The sequence below is a fragment of the Platichthys flesus genome, chromosome 2 (genome assembly GCF_949316205.1).
Source record: "Platichthys flesus chromosome 2, fPlaFle2.1, whole genome shotgun sequence".
Classification (NCBI taxonomy): Eukaryota; Metazoa; Chordata; class Actinopteri; order Pleuronectiformes; family Pleuronectidae; genus Platichthys; species Platichthys flesus.
In genome coordinates, this window is record NC_084946.1 from 6577197 (window position 1) to 6593775 (window position 16579).

Genomic DNA, 16579 nt, shown 5'->3' on the forward strand with positions numbered 1-16579 from the left:
AAAGAAGTACTAACGAGAAGACATATTGTTTGATGCAGGGAGTGAAAGTGGCCACCTTTGTCGACCTGATATAACCATCATGTAAAAGAGCAGCCTGTTTAAGACATGGACTTTCATCAAGCTTCAATGCACTGTAGTGTTCTCTCCCCATTCAGCTCACAAAACTTCTAAACCTCAACTTCCAGGGACTTAATTTCTCATACAACAGCAGGGAAGGTCTGTGACTTACAGCAATCATCAGTCCTTCACAGGATGACTAAGGACCAGCCTGTTTAACTGAACTGATAAGGATTGTGTAACATTCTCCACCTGATTCATTATCAACATGATGCTCTCCTATGTACCCAAATTTGATTCCAATTGAGTTTTCAATAGCTTAATTCCCTGACCAGGATCGAACCCGGGCCGCGGCGGTGAGAGCGCCGAATCCTAGCCACTAGACCATCAGGGACATGTTCGAAATGTACCTGGTCAGGACTCTCACGTCTTTAAAATAACCAGGAGTTGAAGTACCACCATCTAATGACTTAAAGAAGTACTAACGAGAAGACAGATTGTTTGAAGCAGGGAGTGAAAAACAACCTTTTCGACCTGATATACACACCATGTAAAAGAGGAGCCTGTTTAAGACATGGACCTGCATCAAGCTAAAATACACTGTTGTTGTTCTCTCCCCATTCAGCTTACAAAACATCTACACCTTAACTTCCAGGGACCCAATTTATCTTACATCAGCAGGATTGGCAAGTCTATGAACACAAATTTGGCACTTATTGAGAGTTTAATAGTTTAGTTCCCTGACCGGGAATCGAACCCGTGCCGCGGCTATGAAAACACCAAATCCTATCCACTAGACCATCAGGGATATTTTTCCTGTTTTGGAAGGCACCTTTTCAGGAATTTATGGTCATAAAAAGGAACAGGAGTTAAAGTAACACAATCAAATGACTTAAAGAAGTACTAACGAGAAGACATATTGTTTGATGCAAGGAGTGAAAGTGGCAATCTTTGTCGAACTGATATAACCATCATGTAAAAGAGGAGCCTGTTTAAGACATGGACTTTCATCAAGCTTCAATGCACTGTCGTGTTCTCTCCCCATTCAGCTCACAAAACTTCTACACCTCAACTTCCAGGGACTTAATTTCTCATACAACAGCAGGAAAGGTCTGTGACTTACAGCAATCATCAGTCCTTCACAGGATAACTAAGGACCAGCCTGTTTAACTGAACTGATAAGGATTGTGTAACATTCTCCACCTGATTCATTATCAACATGATGCTCTCCTATGTACCCAAATTTGATTCCAATTGAGTTTTCAATAGCTTAATTCCCTGACCGGGAATCGAACCCGGGCCGCGGCGGTGAGAGCGCCGAATCCTAGCCACTAGACCATCAGGGACATGTTCGAAATGTACCTGGTCAGGACTCTCACGTCTTTAAAATAACCAGGAGTTGAAGTACCACCATCTAATGACTTAAAGAAGTACTAACGAGAAGACAGATTGTTTGAAGCAGGGAGTGAAAGACACCATCTTTGTCGACCTGATATACACACCATGTAAAAGAGGAGCCTGTTTAAGACATGGACCTGCATCAAGCTAAAATACACTGTCGTGTTCTCTCCCCATTCAGCTCACAAAAGATCTACAACTGAACTTCCAGGGACCCAATTTATCTTACATCAGCAGGATTGGCAAGTCTATGAACACAAATTTGGCACTTATTGAGAGTTTAATAGTTTAGTTCCATGACCGGGAATCGAACCCGGGCCGCGGCGGTGAAAACGCCGAATCCTAGCCACTAGACCATCAGGGACATTTTTCCTGTTTTGGAAGGCACCTTTTCAGGAATTTATGGTCATAAAAAGGAACAGGAGTTAAAGTAACACAATCAAATGACTTAAAGAAGTACTAACGAGAAGACATATTGTTTGATGCAAGGAGTGAAAGTGGCCATCTTTGTCGAACTGATATAACCATCATGTAAAACAGGAGCCTGTTTAAGACATGGACTTTCATCAAGCTTCAATGCACCGTCGTGTTCTCTCCCCATTCAGCTCACAAAACTTCTACACCTCAACTTCCAGGGACTTAATTTCTCATACAACAGCAGGAAAGGTCTGTGACTTACAGCAATCATCAGTCCTTCACAGGATAACTAAGGACCAGCCTGTTTAACTGAACTGATAAGGATCGTGTAACATTCTCCACCTGATTCATTTTTAACATGATGCTCTCCTATGTACCCAAATTTGATTCCAATAGCTTAATTCCCTGACCGGGAATCGAACCCGGGCCGCGGCGGTGAGAGCGCCGAATCCTAGCCACTAGACCATCAGGGACATGTTTGATATATACCTGGTCAGGACTCTCATGGCTTTAAAATTACCAGGAGTTGAAGTACCACCATCTAATGACTTAAAGAAGTACTAACGAGAAGACAGATTGTTTGAAGCAGGGAGTGAAAGACACCATCTTTGTCGACCTGATATACACACCATGTAAAAGAGGAGCCTGTTTAAGACATGGACCTGCATCAAGCTAAAATACACTGTCGTGTTCTCTCCCCATTCAGCTCACAAAAGATCTACAACTGAACTTCCAGGGACCCAATTTATCTTACATCAGCAGGATTGGCAAGTCTATGAACACAAATTTGGCACTTATTGAGAGTTTAATAGTTTAGTTCCCTGACCAGGAATCGAACCCGGGCCGCGGCGGTGAAAACGCCGAATCCTAGCCACTAGACCATCAGGGACATTTTTCCTGTTTTGGAAGGCACCTTTTCAGGAATTTATGGTCATAAAAAGGAACAGGAGTTAAAGTAACACAATCAAATGACTTAAAGAAGTACTAACGAGAAGACATATTGTTTGATGCAAGGGGTGAAAGTGGCCATCTTTGTCGAACTGATATAACCATCATTTAAAAGAGGAGCCTGTTTAAGACATGGACTTTAATCAAGCTTCAATGCACTGTCGTGTTCTCTCCCCATTCAGCTCACGAAACTTCTACACCTCAACTTCCAGGGACCTAATTTCTCATACAACAGCAGGATAGGTCTATGACTTACAGCAATCATCAGTCCTTCACAGGATGACTAAGGACCAGCCTGTTTAACTGAACTGATAAGGATTGTGTAACATTCTCCACCTGATTCATTATCAACATGATGCTCTCCTATGTACCCAAATTTGATTCCAATAGCTTAATTCCCTGACCGGGAATCGAACCCGGGCCGCGGCGGTGAGAGCGCCGAATCCTAGCCACTAGACCATCAGGGACATGTTCGAAATTTACCTGGTCAGGACTCTCACGTTTTTAAAATAACCAGGAGTTGAAGTACCACCATCTAATGACTTAAAGAAGTACTAACGAGAAGACAGATTGTTTGAAGCAGGGAGTGAAAGACACCATCTTTGTCGACCTGATATACACACCATGTAAAAGAGGAGCCTGTTTAAGACATGGACCTGCATCAAGCTAAAATACACTGTCGTGTTCTCTCCCCATTCAGCTCACAAAAGATCTACACCTTAACTTCCAGGGACCCAATTTATCTTACATCAGCAGGATTGGCAAGTCTATGAACACAAATTTGGCACTTATTGAGAGTTTAATAGTTTACTTCCCTGACCGGGAATCGAACCCGGGCCGCGGCGGTGAAAACGCCGAATCCTAGCCACTAGACCATCAGGGACATTTTTCCTGTTTTGGAAGGCACCTTTTCAGGAATTTATGGTCATAAAAAGGAACAGGAGTTAAAGTAACACAATCAAATGACTTAAAGAAGTACTAACGAGAAGACATATTGTTTGATGCAAGGAGTGAAATTGGCCATCTTGGTCGAACTGATATAACCATCATGTAAAAGAGGAGCCTGTTTAAGACATGGACTTTCATCAAGCTTCAATGCACTGTCGTGTTCTCTCCCCATTCAGCTCACAAAACTTCTACACCTCAACTTCCAGGGACCTAATTTCTCATACAACAGCAGGATAGGTCTATGACTTACAGCAATCATCAGTCCTTCACAGGATGACTAAGGACCAGCCTGTTTAACTGAACTGATAAGGATTGTGTAACATTCTCCACCTGATTCATTATCAACATGATGCTCTCTTATGTACCCAAATTTGATTCCAATTGAGTTTTCAATAGCTTAATTCCCTGACCGGGAATCGAACCCGGGCCGCGGCGGTGAGAGCGCCGAATCCTAGCCACTAGACCATCGGGGACATTTTTCCTGTTTTGGAAGGCACCTTTTCAGGAATTTATGGTCATAAAAAGGAACAGGAGTTAAAGTAACACAATCAAATGACTTAAAGAAGTACTAACGAGAAGACATATTGTTTGATGCAAGGAGTGAAATTGGCCATCTTGGTCGAACTGATATAACCATCATGTAAAAGAGGAGCCTGTTTAAGACAGGGACCTGCATCAAGCTAAAATACACTGTTGTGTTCTCTCCCCATTCAGCTTACAAAACATCTACACCTGAACTTCCAGGGACCCAATTTGTCTTACATCAGCAGGATTGGCAAGTCTATGAACACAAATTTGGCACTTATTGAGAGTTTAATAGTTTAGTTCCCTGACCGGGAATCGAACCCGGGCCGCGGCGGTGAAAACGCCGAATCCTAGCCACTAGACCATCAGGGACATTTTACCTGTTTTGGAAGGCACCTTTTCAGGAATTTATGGTCATAAAAAGGAACAGGAGTTAAAGTAACACAATCAAATGACTTAAAGAAGTACTAACGAGAAGACATATTGTTTGATGCAAGGGGTGAAAGTGGCCATCTTTGTCGAACTGATATAACCATCATTTAAAAGAGGAGCCTGTTTAAGACATGGACTTTAATCAAGCTTCAATGCACTGTCGTGTTCTCTCCCCATTCAGCTCACGAAACTTCTACACCTCAACTTCCAGGGACCTAATTTCTCATACAACAGCAGGATAGGTCTATGACTTACAGCAATCATCAGTCCTTCACAGGATGACTAAGGACCAGCCTGTTTAACTGAACTGATAAGGATTGTGTAACATTCTCCACCTGATTCATTATCAACATGATGCTCTCCTATGTACCCAAATTTGATTCCAATAGCTTAATTCCCTGACCGGGAATCGAACCCGGGCCGCGGCGGTGAGAGCGCCGAATCCTAGCCACTAGACCATCAGGGACATGTTCGAAATGTACCTAGTCAGGACTCTCACGGCTTTAAAATAACCAGGAGTTGAAGTACCAACATCTAATGACTCAAAGAAGTACTAACGAGAAGAAAGATTGTTTGAAGCAGGGAGTGAAAGACACCATCTTTGTCGACCTGATATACACACCATGTAAAAGAGGAGCCTGTTTAAGACATGGACCTGCATCAAGCTAAAATACACTGTCGTGTTCTCTCCCCATTCAGCTCACAAAAGATCTACAACTGGACTTCCAGGGACCCAATTTATCTTACATCAGCAGGATTGGCAAGTCTATGAACACAAATTTGGCACTTATTGAGAGTTTAATAGTTTAGTTCCCTGACCGGGAATCGGACCCGGGCCGCGGCGGTGAAAACGCCGAATCCTAGCCACTAGACCATCAGGGACATTTTTCCTGTTTTGGAAGGCACCTTTTCAGGAATTTATGGTCATAAAAAGGAACAGGAGTTAAAGTAACACAATCAAATGACTTAAAGAAGTACTAACGAGAAGACATATTGTTTGATGCAGGGAGTGAAAGTGGCCATCTTTGTCGAACTGATATAACCATCATGTAAAAGAGGAGCCTGTTTAAGACATGGACTTTAATCAAGCTTCAATGCACTGTCGTGTTCTCTCCCCATTCAGCTCACAAAACTTCTACAACCTCAACTTCCAGGGACCTAATTTCTCATACAACAGCAGGATAGGTCTATGACTTACAGCAATCATCAGTCCTTCACAGGATGACTAAGGACCAGCCTGTTTAACTGAACTGATAAGGATTGTGTAACATTCTCCACCTGATTCATTATCAACATGATGCTCTCCTATGTACCCAAGTTTGATTCCAATTGAGTTTTCAATAGCTTAATTCCCTGACCGGGAATCGAACCCGGGCCGCGGCGGTGAGAGCGCCGAATCCTAGCCACTAGACCATCAGGGACATGTTCGAAATGTACCTAGTCAGGACTCTCACGGCTTTAAAATAACCAGCAGTTGAAGTACCACCATCTAATGACTTAAAGAAGTACTAACGAGAAGACAGATTGTTTGAAGCAGGGAGTGAAAGACACCATCTTTGTCGACCTGATATACACACCATGTAAAAGAGGAGCCTGTTTAAGACATGGACCTGCATCAAGCTGAAATACACTGTCGTGTTCTCTCCCCATTCAGCTCACAAAAGATCTACACCTTAACTTCCAGGGACCCAATTTATCTTACATCAGCAGGATTGGCAAGTCTATGAACACAAATTTGGCACTTATTGAGAGTTTAATAGTTTACTTCCCTGACCGGGAATCGAACACGGGCCGCGGCGGTGAAAAGGCCGAATCCTAGCCACTAGACCATCAGGGACATTTTTCCTGTTTTGGAAGGCACCTTTTCAGGAATTTATGGTCATAAAAAGGAACAGGAGTTAAAGTAACACAATCAAATGACTTAAAGAAGTACTTACGAGAAGACATATTGTTTGATGCAAGGAGTGAAATTGGCCATCTTGGTCGAACTGATATAACCATCATGTAAAAGAGGAGCCTGTTTAAGACATGGACTTTCATCAAGCTTCAATGCACTGTCGTGTTCTCTCCCCATTCAGCTCACAAAACTTCTACACCTCAACTTCCAGGGACCTAATTTCTCATACAACAGCAAGATAGTTCTATGACTTACAGCAATCATCAGTCCTTCACAGGATGACTAAGGACCAGCCTGTTTAACTGAACTGATAAGGATTGTGTAACATTCTCCACCTGATTCATTATCAACATGATGCTCTCCTATGTACCCAAATTTGATTCCAATTGAGTTTTCAATAGCTTAATTCCCTGACCGGGAATCGAACCCGGGCCGCGGCGGTGAGAGCGCCGAATCCTAGCCACTAGACCATCAGGGACATGTTCGAAATGTACCTGGTCAGGACTCTAACGGCTTTAAAATAACCAGGAGTTGAAGTACCACGATCTAATGACTTAAAGAAGTACTAACGAGAAGACAGATTGTTTGAAGCAGGGAGTGAAAAACAACCTTTTCGACCTGATATACACACCATGTAAAAGAGGAGCCTGTTTAAGACATGGACCTGCATCAAGCTAAAATACACTGTTGTTGTTCTCTCCCCATTCAGCTTACAAAACATCTACACCTTAACTTCCAGGGACCCAATTTATCTTACATCAGCAGGATTTGCAAGTCTATGAACACAAATTTGGCACTTATTGAGAGTTTAATAGTTTAGTTCCCTGACCGGGAATCGAACCCGGGCCGCGGCGGTGAAAACGCCGAATCCTAGCCACTAGACCATCAGGGACATTTTTCCTGTTTTGGAAGGCACCTTTTCAGGAATTTATGGTCATACAAAGGAACAGGAGTTAAAGTAACACAATCAAATGACTTAAAGAAGTACTAACGAGAAGACATCTTGTTTGATGCAAGGGGTGAAAGTGGCCATCTTTGTCGAACTGATATAACCATCATGTAAAAGAGGAGCCTGTTTAAGACATGGACTTTAATCAAGCTTCAATGCACTGTCGTGTTCTCTCCCCATTCAGCTCACGAAACTTCTACACCTCAACTTTTAGGGACCTAATTTCTCATACAACAGCAGGATAGGTCTATGACTTACAGCAATCATCAGTCCTTCACAGGATGACTAAGGACCAGCCTGTTTAACTGAACTGATAAGGATTGTGTAACATTCTCCACCTGATTCATTATCAACATGATGCTCTCCTATGTACCCAAATTTGATTCCAATAGCTTAATTCCCTGACCGGGAATCGAACCCGGGCCGCGGCGGTGAGAGCGCCGAATCCTAGTCACTAGACCATCAGGGACATGTTCGATATGTACCTGGTCAGGACTCTCACAGCTTTAAAATAACCAGGAGTTGAAGTACCACCATCTAATGACTTAAAGAAGTACTAACGAGAAGACAGATTGTTTGAAGCAGGGAGTGAAAGACACCATCTTTGTCGACCTGATATACACACCATGTAAAAGAGGAGCCTGTTTAAGACATGGACCTGCATCAAGCTAAAATACACTGTCGTGTTCTCTCCCCATTCAGCTCACAAAAGATCTACAACTGAACTTCCAGGGACCCAATATATCTTACATCAGCAGGATTGGCAAGTCTATGAACACAAATTTGGCACTTATTGAGAGTTTAATAGTTTAGTTCCCTGACCAGGAATCGAACCCGGGCCGCGGCGGTGAAAACGCCGAATCCTAGCCACTAGACCATCAGGGACATTTTTCCTGTTTTGGAAGGCACCTTTTCAGGAATTTGTGGTCATAAAAAGGAACAGGAGTTAAAGTAACACAATCAAATGACTTAAAGAAGTACTAACGAGAAGACATATTGTTTGATGCAAGGGGTGAAAGTGGCCATCTTTGTCGAACTGATATAACCATCATTTAAAAGAGGAGCCTGTTTAAGACATGGACTTTAATCAAGCTTCAATGCACTGTCGTGTTCTCTCCCCATTCAGCTCACGAAACTTCTACACCTCAACTTCCAGGGACCTAATTTCTCATACAACAGCAGGATAGGTCTATGACTTACAGCAATCATCAGTCCTTCACAGGATGACTAAGGACCAGCCTGTTTAACTGAACTGATAAGGATTGTGTAACATTCTCCACCTGATTCATTATCAACATGATGCTCTCCTATGTACCCAAATTTGATTCCAATTGAGTTTTCAATAGCTTAATTCCCTGACCGGGAATCGAACCCGGGCCGCGGCAGTGAGAGCGCCGAATCCTAGCCACTAGACCATCAGGGACATGTTCGAAATGTACCTGGTCAGGACTCTAACGGCTTTAAAATAACCAGGAGTTGAAGTACCACCATCTAATGACTTAAAGAAGTACTAACGAGAAGACAGATTGTTTGAAGCAGGGAGTGAAAAACAACCTTTTCGACCTGATATACACACCATGTAAAAGAGGAGCCTGTTTAAGACATGGACCTGCATCAAGCTAAAATACACTGTTGTTGTTCTCTCCCCATTCAGCTTCCAAACATCTACACCTTAACTTCCAGGGACCCAATTTATCTTACATCAGCAGGATTGGCAAGTCTATGAACACAAATTTGGCACTTATTGAGAGTTTAATAGTTTAGTTCCCTGACCGGGAATCGAACCCGGGCCGCGGCGGTGAAAACGCAGAATCCTAGCCACTAGATCATCAGGGACATTTTTCCTGTTTTGGAAGGCACCTTTTCAGGAATTTATGGTCATAAAAAGGAACAGGAGTTAAAGTAACACAATCAAATGACTTAAAGAAGTACTAACGAGAAGACATATTGTTTGATGCAAGGAGTGAAATTGGCCATCTTTGTCGAACTGATATAACCATCATGTAAAAGAGGAGCCTGTTTAAGACATGGACTTTCATCAAGCTTCAATGCACTGTCGTGTTCTCTCCCCATTCAGCTCACAAAACTTCTACACCTCAACTTCCAGGGACCTAATTTCTCATACAACAGCAGGATAGGTCTATGACTTACAGCAATCATCAGTCCTTCACAGGATGACTAAGGACCAGCCTGTTTAACTGAACTGATAAGGATTGTGTAACATTCTCCACCTGATTCATTATCAACATGATGCTCTCCTATGTACCCAAATTTGATTCCAATTGAGTTTAATAGCTTAATTCCCTGACCGGGAATCGAACCCGAGCCGCGGCGGTGAGAGCGCCGAATCCTAGCCACTAGACCATCAGGGACATGTTCGAAATGTACCTGGTCAGGACTCTAACGGCTTTAAAATAACCAGGAGTTGAAGTACCACCATCTAATGACTTAAAGAAGTACTAACGAGAAAACAGATTGTTTGAAGCAGGGAGTGAAAAACAACCTTTTCGACCTGATATACACAACATGTAAAAGAGGAGCCTGTTTAAGACAGGGACCTGCATCAAGCTAAAATACACTGTTGTGTTCTCTCCCCATTCAGCTTACAAAACATCTACACCTGAACTTCCAGGGACCCAATTTGTCTTACATCAGCAGGATTGGCAAGTCTATGAACACAAATTTGGCACTTATTGAGAGTTTAATAGTTTAGTTCCCTGACCGGGAATCGAACCCGGGCCGCGGCTGTGAAAACGCCGAATCCTAGCCACTAGACCATCAGGGACATTTTTCCTGTTTTGGAAGGCACCTTTTCAGGAATTTATGGTCATAAAAAGGAACAGGAGTTAAAGTAACACAATCAAATGACTTAAAGAAGTACTAACGAGAAGACATATTGTTTGATGCAAGGGGTGAAAGTGGCCATCTTTGTCGAACTGATATAACCATCATGTAAAAGAGGAGCCTGTTTAAGACATGGACCTTCATCAAGCTTCAATGCATTGTCGTGTTCTCTCCCCATTCAGCTCACAAAACTTCTACACCTCAACTTCCAGGGACCTAATTTCTCATACAACAGCAGGATAGGTCTATTACTTACAGCAATCATCAGTCCTTCACAGGATGACCAAGGACCAGCCTGTTTAACTGAACTGATAAGGATTGTGTAACATTCTCCACCTGATTCATTATCAACATGATGCTCTCCTATGTACCCAAATTTGATTCCAATTGAGATTTCAATAGCTTAATTCCCTGACCGGGAATCGAACGCGGTCCGCGGCGGTGAGAGCGCCGAATCCTAGCCACTAAACCATAAGGGACATGTTCGATATGTACCTTGTCAGGACTCTCACGGCTTTAAAATAACCAGGAGTTGAAGTACCACCATCTAATGACTTAATGAAGTACTAACGAGAAGACAGATTGTTTGAAGCAGGGAGTGAAAGACACCATCTTTGTCGACCTGATATACACACCATGTAAAAGAGGAGCCTGTTTAAGACATGGACCTGCATCAAGCTAAAATACACTGTCGTGTTCTCTCCCCATTCAGCTCACAAAAGATCTACAACTGAACTTCCAGGGACCCAATTTATCTTACATCAGCAGGATTGGCAAGTCTATGCACATAAATTTGGCACTTATTGAGAGTTTAATAGTTTAGTTCCCTGACCGGGAATCGAACCCGGGCCGCGGCGGTGAAAACGCCGAATCCTAGCCACTAGACCATCAGGGACATTTTTCCTGTTTTGGAAGGCACCTTTTCAGGACTTTATGGTCATAAAAAGGAACAGGAGTTAAAGTAACACAATCAAATGACTTAAAGAAGTACTAACGAGAAGACATATTGTTTGATGCAGTGAGTGAAAGTGGCCATCTTTGTCTAACTGATATAACCATCATGTAAAAGAGGAGCCTGTTTAAGACATGGACTTTAATCAAGCTTCAATGCACTGTCGTGTTCTCTCCCCATTCAGCTCACAAAACTTCTACACCTCAACTTCCAGGGACCTAATTTCTCATACAACAGCAGGATAGGTCTATGACTTACAGCAATCATCAGTCCTTCACAGGATGACTAAGGACCAGCCTGTTTAACTGAACTGATAAGGATTGTGTAACATTCTCCACCTGATTCATTATCAACATGATGCTCTCCTATGTACCCAAATTTGATTCCAATTGAGTTTTCAATAGCTTAATTCCCTGACCGGGAATCGAACCCGGGCCGCGGCGGTGAGAGCGCCGAATCCTAGCCACTAGACCATCAGGGACATGTTCGAAATGTACCTGGTCAGGACTCTAACGGCTTTAAAATAACCAGGAGTTGAAGTACCACCATCTAATGACTTAAAGAAGTACTAACGAGAAAACAGATTGTTTGAAGCAGGGAGTGAAAAACAACCTTTTCGACCTGATATACACACCATGTAAAAGAGGAGCCTGTTTAAGACAGGGACCTGCATCAAGCTAAAATACACTGTTGTGTTCTCTCCCCATTCAGCTTACAAAACATCTACACCTGAACTTCCAGGGACCCAATTTGTCTTACATCAGCAGGATTGTCAAGTCTATGAACACAAATTTGGCAATTATTGAGAGTTTAATAGTTTACTTCCCTGACCGGGAATCGAACACGGGCCGCGGCGGTGAAAACGCCGAATCCTAGCCACTAGACCATCAGGGACATTTTTCCTGTTTTGGAAGGCACCTTTTCAGGAATTTATGGTCATAAAAAGGAACAGGAGTTAAAGTAACACAATCAAATGACTTAAAGAAGTACTAACGAGAAGACATATTGTTTGATGCAAGGAGTGAAATTGGCCATCTTTGTCGAACTGATATAACCATCATGTAAAAGAGGAGCCTGTTTAAGACATGGACTTTCATCAAGCTTCAATTAACTGTCGTGTTCTCTCCCCATTCAGCTCACAAAACTTCTACACCTGAACTTCCAGGGACCTAATTTCTCATACAACAGCAGGATAGGTCTATGACTTACAGTTATCATCAGTCCTTCACAGGATGACTAAGGACCAGTCTGTTTAACTGAACTGATAAGGATTGTGTAACATTCTCCACCTGATTCATTATCAACATGATGCTCTCCTATGTACCCAAATTTGATTCCAATTGAGTTTTCAATAGCTTAATTCCCTGACCGAGATCGAACCCGGGCCGCGGCGGTGAGAGCGCCGAATCCTAGCCACTAGACCATCAGGGACATGTTGGAAATGTACCTGGTCAGGACTCTCACGTCTTTAAAATAACCAGGAGTTGAAGTACCACCATCTAATGACTTAAAGAAGTACTAACGAGAAGACAGATTGTTTGAAGCAGGGAGTGAAAGACACCATCTTTGTCGACCTGATATACACAACATGTAAAAGAGGAGCCTGCTTAAGACAGGGACCTGCATCAAGCTAAAATACACTGTTGTGTTCTCTCCCCATTCAGCTTACAAAACATCTACACCTGAACTTCCAGGGACCCAATTTGTCTTACATCAGCAGGATTGGCAAGTCTATGAACACAAATTTGGCACTTATTGAGAGTTTAATAGTTTAGTTCCCTGACCGGGAATCGAACCCGGGCCGCGGCGGTGAAAACGCCGAATCCTAGCCACTAGACCATCAGGGACATTTTTCCTGTTTTGCAAGGCACCCTTTTCAGGAATTTATGGTCATAAAAAGGAACAGGAGTTAAAGTAACACAATCAAATGACTTAAAGAAGTACTAACGAGAAGACATATTGTTTGATGCAAGGGGTGAAAGTGGCCATCTTTGTCGAACTGATATAACCATCATTTAAAAGAGGAGCCTGTTTAAGACATGGACTTTAATCAAGCTTCAATGCACTGTCGTGTTCTCTCCCCATTCAGCTCACGAAACTTCTACACCTCAACTTCCAGGGACCTAATTTCTCATACAACAGCAGGATAGGTCTATGACTTACAGCAATCATCAGTCCTTCACAGGATGACTAAGGACCAGCCTGTTTAACTGAACTGATAAGGATTGTGTAACATTCTCCACCTGATTCATTATCAACATGATGCTCTCCTATGTACCCAAATTTGATTCCAATAGCTTAATTCCCTGACCGGGAATCGAACCCGGGCCGCGGCGGTGAGAGCGCCGAATCCTAGCGACTAGACCATCAGGGACATGTTCGATATGTACCTGGTCAGGACTCTCACGGCTTTAAAATAACCAGGAGTTGAAGTACCACCATCTAATGACTTAAAGAAGTACTAACGAGAAGACAGATTGTTTGAAGCAGGGAGTGAAAGACACCATCTTTGTCGACCTGATATACACACCATGTAAAAGAGGAGCCTGTTTAAGACATGGACCTGCATCAAGCTAAAATACACTGTCGTGTTCTCTCCCCATTCGGCTCACAAAAGATCTACAACTGAACTTCCAGGGACCCAATTTATCTTACATCAGCAGGATTGGCAAGTCTATGAACACAAATTTGGCACTTATTGAGAGTTTAATAGTTTAGTTCCCTGACCGGGAATCGAACCAGGGCCGCAGCGGTGAAAACGCCGAATCCTAGCCACTAGACCATCAGGGACATTTTTCCTGTTTTGGAAGGCACCTTTTCAGGAATTTATGGTCATAAAAAGGAACAGGAGTTAAAGTAACACAATCAAATGACTTAAAGAAGTACTAACGAGAAGACATATTGTTTGATGCAGGGAGTGAAAGTGGCCACCTTTGTCGACCTGATATAACCATCATGTAAAAGAGCAGCCTGTTTAAGACATGGACTTTCATCAAGCTTCAATGCACTGTAGTGTTCTCTCCCCATTCAGCTAACAAAACTTCTACACCTCAACTTCCAAGGACTTAATTTCTCATACAACAGCAGGAAAGGTCTGTGACTTACAGCAATCATCAGTCCTTCACAGGATGACTAAGGACCAGCCTGTTTAACTGAACTGATAAGGATTGTGTAACATTCTCCACCTGATTCATTATCAACATGATGCTCTCCTATGTACCCAAATTTGATTCCAATTGAGTTTTCAATAGCTTAATTCCCTGACCAGGAATCGAACACGGGCCGCGGCGGTGAGAGCGCCGAATCCTAGCCACTAGACCATCAGGGACATGTTCGAAATGTACCTGGTCAGGACTCTCACGTCTTTAAAATAACCAGGAGTTGAAGTACCACCATCTAATGACTTAAAGAAGTACTAACGAGAAGACAGATTGTTTGAAGCAGGGAGTGAAAGACACCATCTTTGTCGACCTGATATACACACCATGTAAAAGAGGAGCCTGTTTAAGACATGGACCTGCATCAAGCTAAAATACACTGTCGTGTTCTCTCCCCATTCAGCTCACAAAAGATCTACACCTTAACTTCCAGGGACCCAATTTATCTTACATCAGCAGGATTGGCAAGTCTATGAACACAAATTTGGCACTTATTGAGAGTTTAATAGTTTACTTCCCTGACCGGGAATCGAACCCGGGCCGCGGCTGTGAAAACGCCGAATCCTAGCCACTAGACCATCGGGGACATTTTTCCTGTTTTGGAAGGCACCTTTTCAGGAATTTATGGTCATAAAAAGGAACAGGAGTTAAAGTAACACAATGAAATGACTTAAAGAAGTACTAACGAGAAGACATATTGTTTGATGCAAGGAGTGAAATTGGCCATCTTGGTCGAACTGATATAACCATCATGTAAATGAGGAGCCTGTTTAAGACAGGGACCTGCATCAAGCTAAAATACACTGTTGTGTTCTCTCCCCATTCAGCTTACAAAACATCTACACCTGAACTTCCAGGGACCCAATTTGTCTTACATCAGCAGGATTGGCAAGTCTATGAACACAAATTTGGCACTTATTGAGAGTTTAAAAGTTTAGTGCCCTGACCGGGAATCGAACCCGGGCCGCGGCGGTGAAAACGCCGAATCCTAGCCACTAGACCATCAGGGACATTTTACCTATTTTGGAAGGCACCTTTTCAGGACTTTATGGTCATAAAAAGGAACAGGAGTTAAAGTAACACAATCAAATGACTTAAAGAAGTACTAACGAGAAGACATATTGTTTGATGCAAGGGGTGAAAGTGGCCATCTTTGTCGAACTGATATAACCATCATTTAAAAGAGGAGCCTGTTTAAGACATGGACTTTAATCAAGTGTCGTGTTCTCTCCCCATTCAGCTCATGAAACTTCTACACCTCAACTTCCAGGGACCTAATTTCTCATACAACAGCAGGATAGGTCTATGACTTACAGCAATCATCAGTCCTTCACAGGATGACTAAGGACCAGCCTGTTTAACTGAACTGATAAGGATTGTGTAACATTCTCCACCTGATTCATTATCAACATGATGCTCTCCTATGTACCCAAATTTGATTCCAATAGCTTAATTCCCTGACCGGGAATCGAACCCGGGCCGCGGCGGTGAGAGCGCCGAATCCTAGCGACTAGACCATCAGGGACATGTTCGATATGTACCTGGTCAGGACTCTCACGGCTTTAAAATAACCAGGAGTTGAAGTACCACCATCTAATGACTTAAAGAAGTACTAACGAGAAGACAGATTGTTTGAAGCAGGGAGTGAAAGACACCATCTTTGTCGACCTGATATACACACCATGTAAAAGAGGAGCCTGTTTAAGACATGGACCTGCATCAAGCTAAAATACACTGTCGTGTTCTCTCCCCATTCAGCTCACAAAAGATCTACACCTTAACTTCCAGGGACCCAATTTATCTTACATCAGCAGGATTGGCAAGTCTATGAACACAAATTTGGCACTTATTGAGAGTTTAATAGTTTAGTTCCCTGACCGGGAATCGAACCCGGGCCGCGGCGGTGAAAACGCCGAATCCTAGCCACTAGACCATCGGGGACATTTTTCCTGTTTTGGAAGGCACCTTTTCAGGAATTTATGGTCATAAAAAGGAACAGGAGTTAAAGTAACACAATCAAATGACTTAAAGAAGTACTAACGAGAAGACATATT

The 16579-nt window shown here is 42.8% G+C and overlaps 29 non-coding genes across 29 annotated transcripts; all 29 read right to left on the reverse strand.

Annotated features, from left to right (window-relative positions):
• Positions 1-1331: 1331 nt before the first annotated feature.
• On the reverse strand, positions 1332-1403 carry trnae-cuc (transfer RNA glutamic acid (anticodon CUC)). The gene has a single exon. It is a non-coding gene; the product is annotated as a tRNA-Glu (tRNA).
• Positions 1404-1747: 344 nt separating this feature from the next.
• On the reverse strand, positions 1748-1819 carry trnae-uuc (transfer RNA glutamic acid (anticodon UUC)). The gene has a single exon. It is a non-coding gene; the product is annotated as a tRNA-Glu (tRNA).
• Positions 1820-2273: 454 nt separating this feature from the next.
• On the reverse strand, positions 2274-2345 carry trnae-cuc (transfer RNA glutamic acid (anticodon CUC)). Its single transcript has one exon. It is a non-coding gene; the product is annotated as a tRNA-Glu (tRNA).
• Positions 2346-2689: 344 nt separating this feature from the next.
• On the reverse strand, positions 2690-2761 carry trnae-uuc (transfer RNA glutamic acid (anticodon UUC)). The gene has a single exon. It is a non-coding gene; the product is annotated as a tRNA-Glu (tRNA).
• Positions 2762-3215: 454 nt separating this feature from the next.
• Positions 3216-3287, reverse strand: trnae-cuc (transfer RNA glutamic acid (anticodon CUC)). Its single transcript has one exon. It is a non-coding gene; the product is annotated as a tRNA-Glu (tRNA).
• Positions 3288-3631: 344 nt separating this feature from the next.
• trnae-uuc (transfer RNA glutamic acid (anticodon UUC)) lies at positions 3632-3703 on the reverse strand. The gene has a single exon. It is a non-coding gene; the product is annotated as a tRNA-Glu (tRNA).
• Positions 3704-4169: 466 nt separating this feature from the next.
• On the reverse strand, positions 4170-4241 carry trnae-cuc (transfer RNA glutamic acid (anticodon CUC)). The gene has a single exon. It is a non-coding gene; the product is annotated as a tRNA-Glu (tRNA).
• A 352-nt stretch (positions 4242-4593) lies between these two features.
• On the reverse strand, positions 4594-4665 carry trnae-uuc (transfer RNA glutamic acid (anticodon UUC)). The gene has a single exon. It is a non-coding gene; the product is annotated as a tRNA-Glu (tRNA).
• Positions 4666-5119: 454 nt separating this feature from the next.
• Positions 5120-5191, reverse strand: trnae-cuc (transfer RNA glutamic acid (anticodon CUC)). Its single transcript has one exon. It is a non-coding gene; the product is annotated as a tRNA-Glu (tRNA).
• Positions 5192-5535: 344 nt separating this feature from the next.
• trnae-uuc (transfer RNA glutamic acid (anticodon UUC)) lies at positions 5536-5607 on the reverse strand. The gene has a single exon. It is a non-coding gene; the product is annotated as a tRNA-Glu (tRNA).
• Positions 5608-6074: 467 nt separating this feature from the next.
• trnae-cuc (transfer RNA glutamic acid (anticodon CUC)) lies at positions 6075-6146 on the reverse strand. Its single transcript has one exon. It is a non-coding gene; the product is annotated as a tRNA-Glu (tRNA).
• Positions 6147-7028: 882 nt separating this feature from the next.
• trnae-cuc (transfer RNA glutamic acid (anticodon CUC)) lies at positions 7029-7100 on the reverse strand. Its single transcript has one exon. It is a non-coding gene; the product is annotated as a tRNA-Glu (tRNA).
• Positions 7101-7442: 342 nt separating this feature from the next.
• trnae-uuc (transfer RNA glutamic acid (anticodon UUC)) lies at positions 7443-7514 on the reverse strand. Its single transcript has one exon. It is a non-coding gene; the product is annotated as a tRNA-Glu (tRNA).
• A 454-nt stretch (positions 7515-7968) lies between these two features.
• trnae-cuc (transfer RNA glutamic acid (anticodon CUC)) lies at positions 7969-8040 on the reverse strand. Its single transcript has one exon. It is a non-coding gene; the product is annotated as a tRNA-Glu (tRNA).
• A 344-nt stretch (positions 8041-8384) lies between these two features.
• On the reverse strand, positions 8385-8456 carry trnae-uuc (transfer RNA glutamic acid (anticodon UUC)). Its single transcript has one exon. It is a non-coding gene; the product is annotated as a tRNA-Glu (tRNA).
• A 466-nt stretch (positions 8457-8922) lies between these two features.
• trnae-cuc (transfer RNA glutamic acid (anticodon CUC)) lies at positions 8923-8994 on the reverse strand. The gene has a single exon. It is a non-coding gene; the product is annotated as a tRNA-Glu (tRNA).
• Positions 8995-9335: 341 nt separating this feature from the next.
• trnae-uuc (transfer RNA glutamic acid (anticodon UUC)) lies at positions 9336-9407 on the reverse strand. The gene has a single exon. It is a non-coding gene; the product is annotated as a tRNA-Glu (tRNA).
• Positions 9408-9871: 464 nt separating this feature from the next.
• Positions 9872-9943, reverse strand: trnae-cuc (transfer RNA glutamic acid (anticodon CUC)). The gene has a single exon. It is a non-coding gene; the product is annotated as a tRNA-Glu (tRNA).
• Positions 9944-10284: 341 nt separating this feature from the next.
• Positions 10285-10356, reverse strand: trnae-uuc (transfer RNA glutamic acid (anticodon UUC)). Its single transcript has one exon. It is a non-coding gene; the product is annotated as a tRNA-Glu (tRNA).
• An 882-nt stretch (positions 10357-11238) lies between these two features.
• On the reverse strand, positions 11239-11310 carry trnae-uuc (transfer RNA glutamic acid (anticodon UUC)). The gene has a single exon. It is a non-coding gene; the product is annotated as a tRNA-Glu (tRNA).
• Positions 11311-11776: 466 nt separating this feature from the next.
• On the reverse strand, positions 11777-11848 carry trnae-cuc (transfer RNA glutamic acid (anticodon CUC)). Its single transcript has one exon. It is a non-coding gene; the product is annotated as a tRNA-Glu (tRNA).
• A 341-nt stretch (positions 11849-12189) lies between these two features.
• trnae-uuc (transfer RNA glutamic acid (anticodon UUC)) lies at positions 12190-12261 on the reverse strand. The gene has a single exon. It is a non-coding gene; the product is annotated as a tRNA-Glu (tRNA).
• An 881-nt stretch (positions 12262-13142) lies between these two features.
• Positions 13143-13214, reverse strand: trnae-uuc (transfer RNA glutamic acid (anticodon UUC)). The gene has a single exon. It is a non-coding gene; the product is annotated as a tRNA-Glu (tRNA).
• A 455-nt stretch (positions 13215-13669) lies between these two features.
• On the reverse strand, positions 13670-13741 carry trnae-cuc (transfer RNA glutamic acid (anticodon CUC)). Its single transcript has one exon. It is a non-coding gene; the product is annotated as a tRNA-Glu (tRNA).
• Positions 13742-14085: 344 nt separating this feature from the next.
• trnae-uuc (transfer RNA glutamic acid (anticodon UUC)) lies at positions 14086-14157 on the reverse strand. The gene has a single exon. It is a non-coding gene; the product is annotated as a tRNA-Glu (tRNA).
• A 466-nt stretch (positions 14158-14623) lies between these two features.
• Positions 14624-14695, reverse strand: trnae-cuc (transfer RNA glutamic acid (anticodon CUC)). Its single transcript has one exon. It is a non-coding gene; the product is annotated as a tRNA-Glu (tRNA).
• Positions 14696-15463: 768 nt separating this feature from the next.
• Positions 15464-15535, reverse strand: trnae-uuc (transfer RNA glutamic acid (anticodon UUC)). Its single transcript has one exon. It is a non-coding gene; the product is annotated as a tRNA-Glu (tRNA).
• Positions 15536-15978: 443 nt separating this feature from the next.
• trnae-cuc (transfer RNA glutamic acid (anticodon CUC)) lies at positions 15979-16050 on the reverse strand. Its single transcript has one exon. It is a non-coding gene; the product is annotated as a tRNA-Glu (tRNA).
• Positions 16051-16394: 344 nt separating this feature from the next.
• On the reverse strand, positions 16395-16466 carry trnae-uuc (transfer RNA glutamic acid (anticodon UUC)). Its single transcript has one exon. It is a non-coding gene; the product is annotated as a tRNA-Glu (tRNA).
• Positions 16467-16579: the final 113 nt, after the last annotated feature.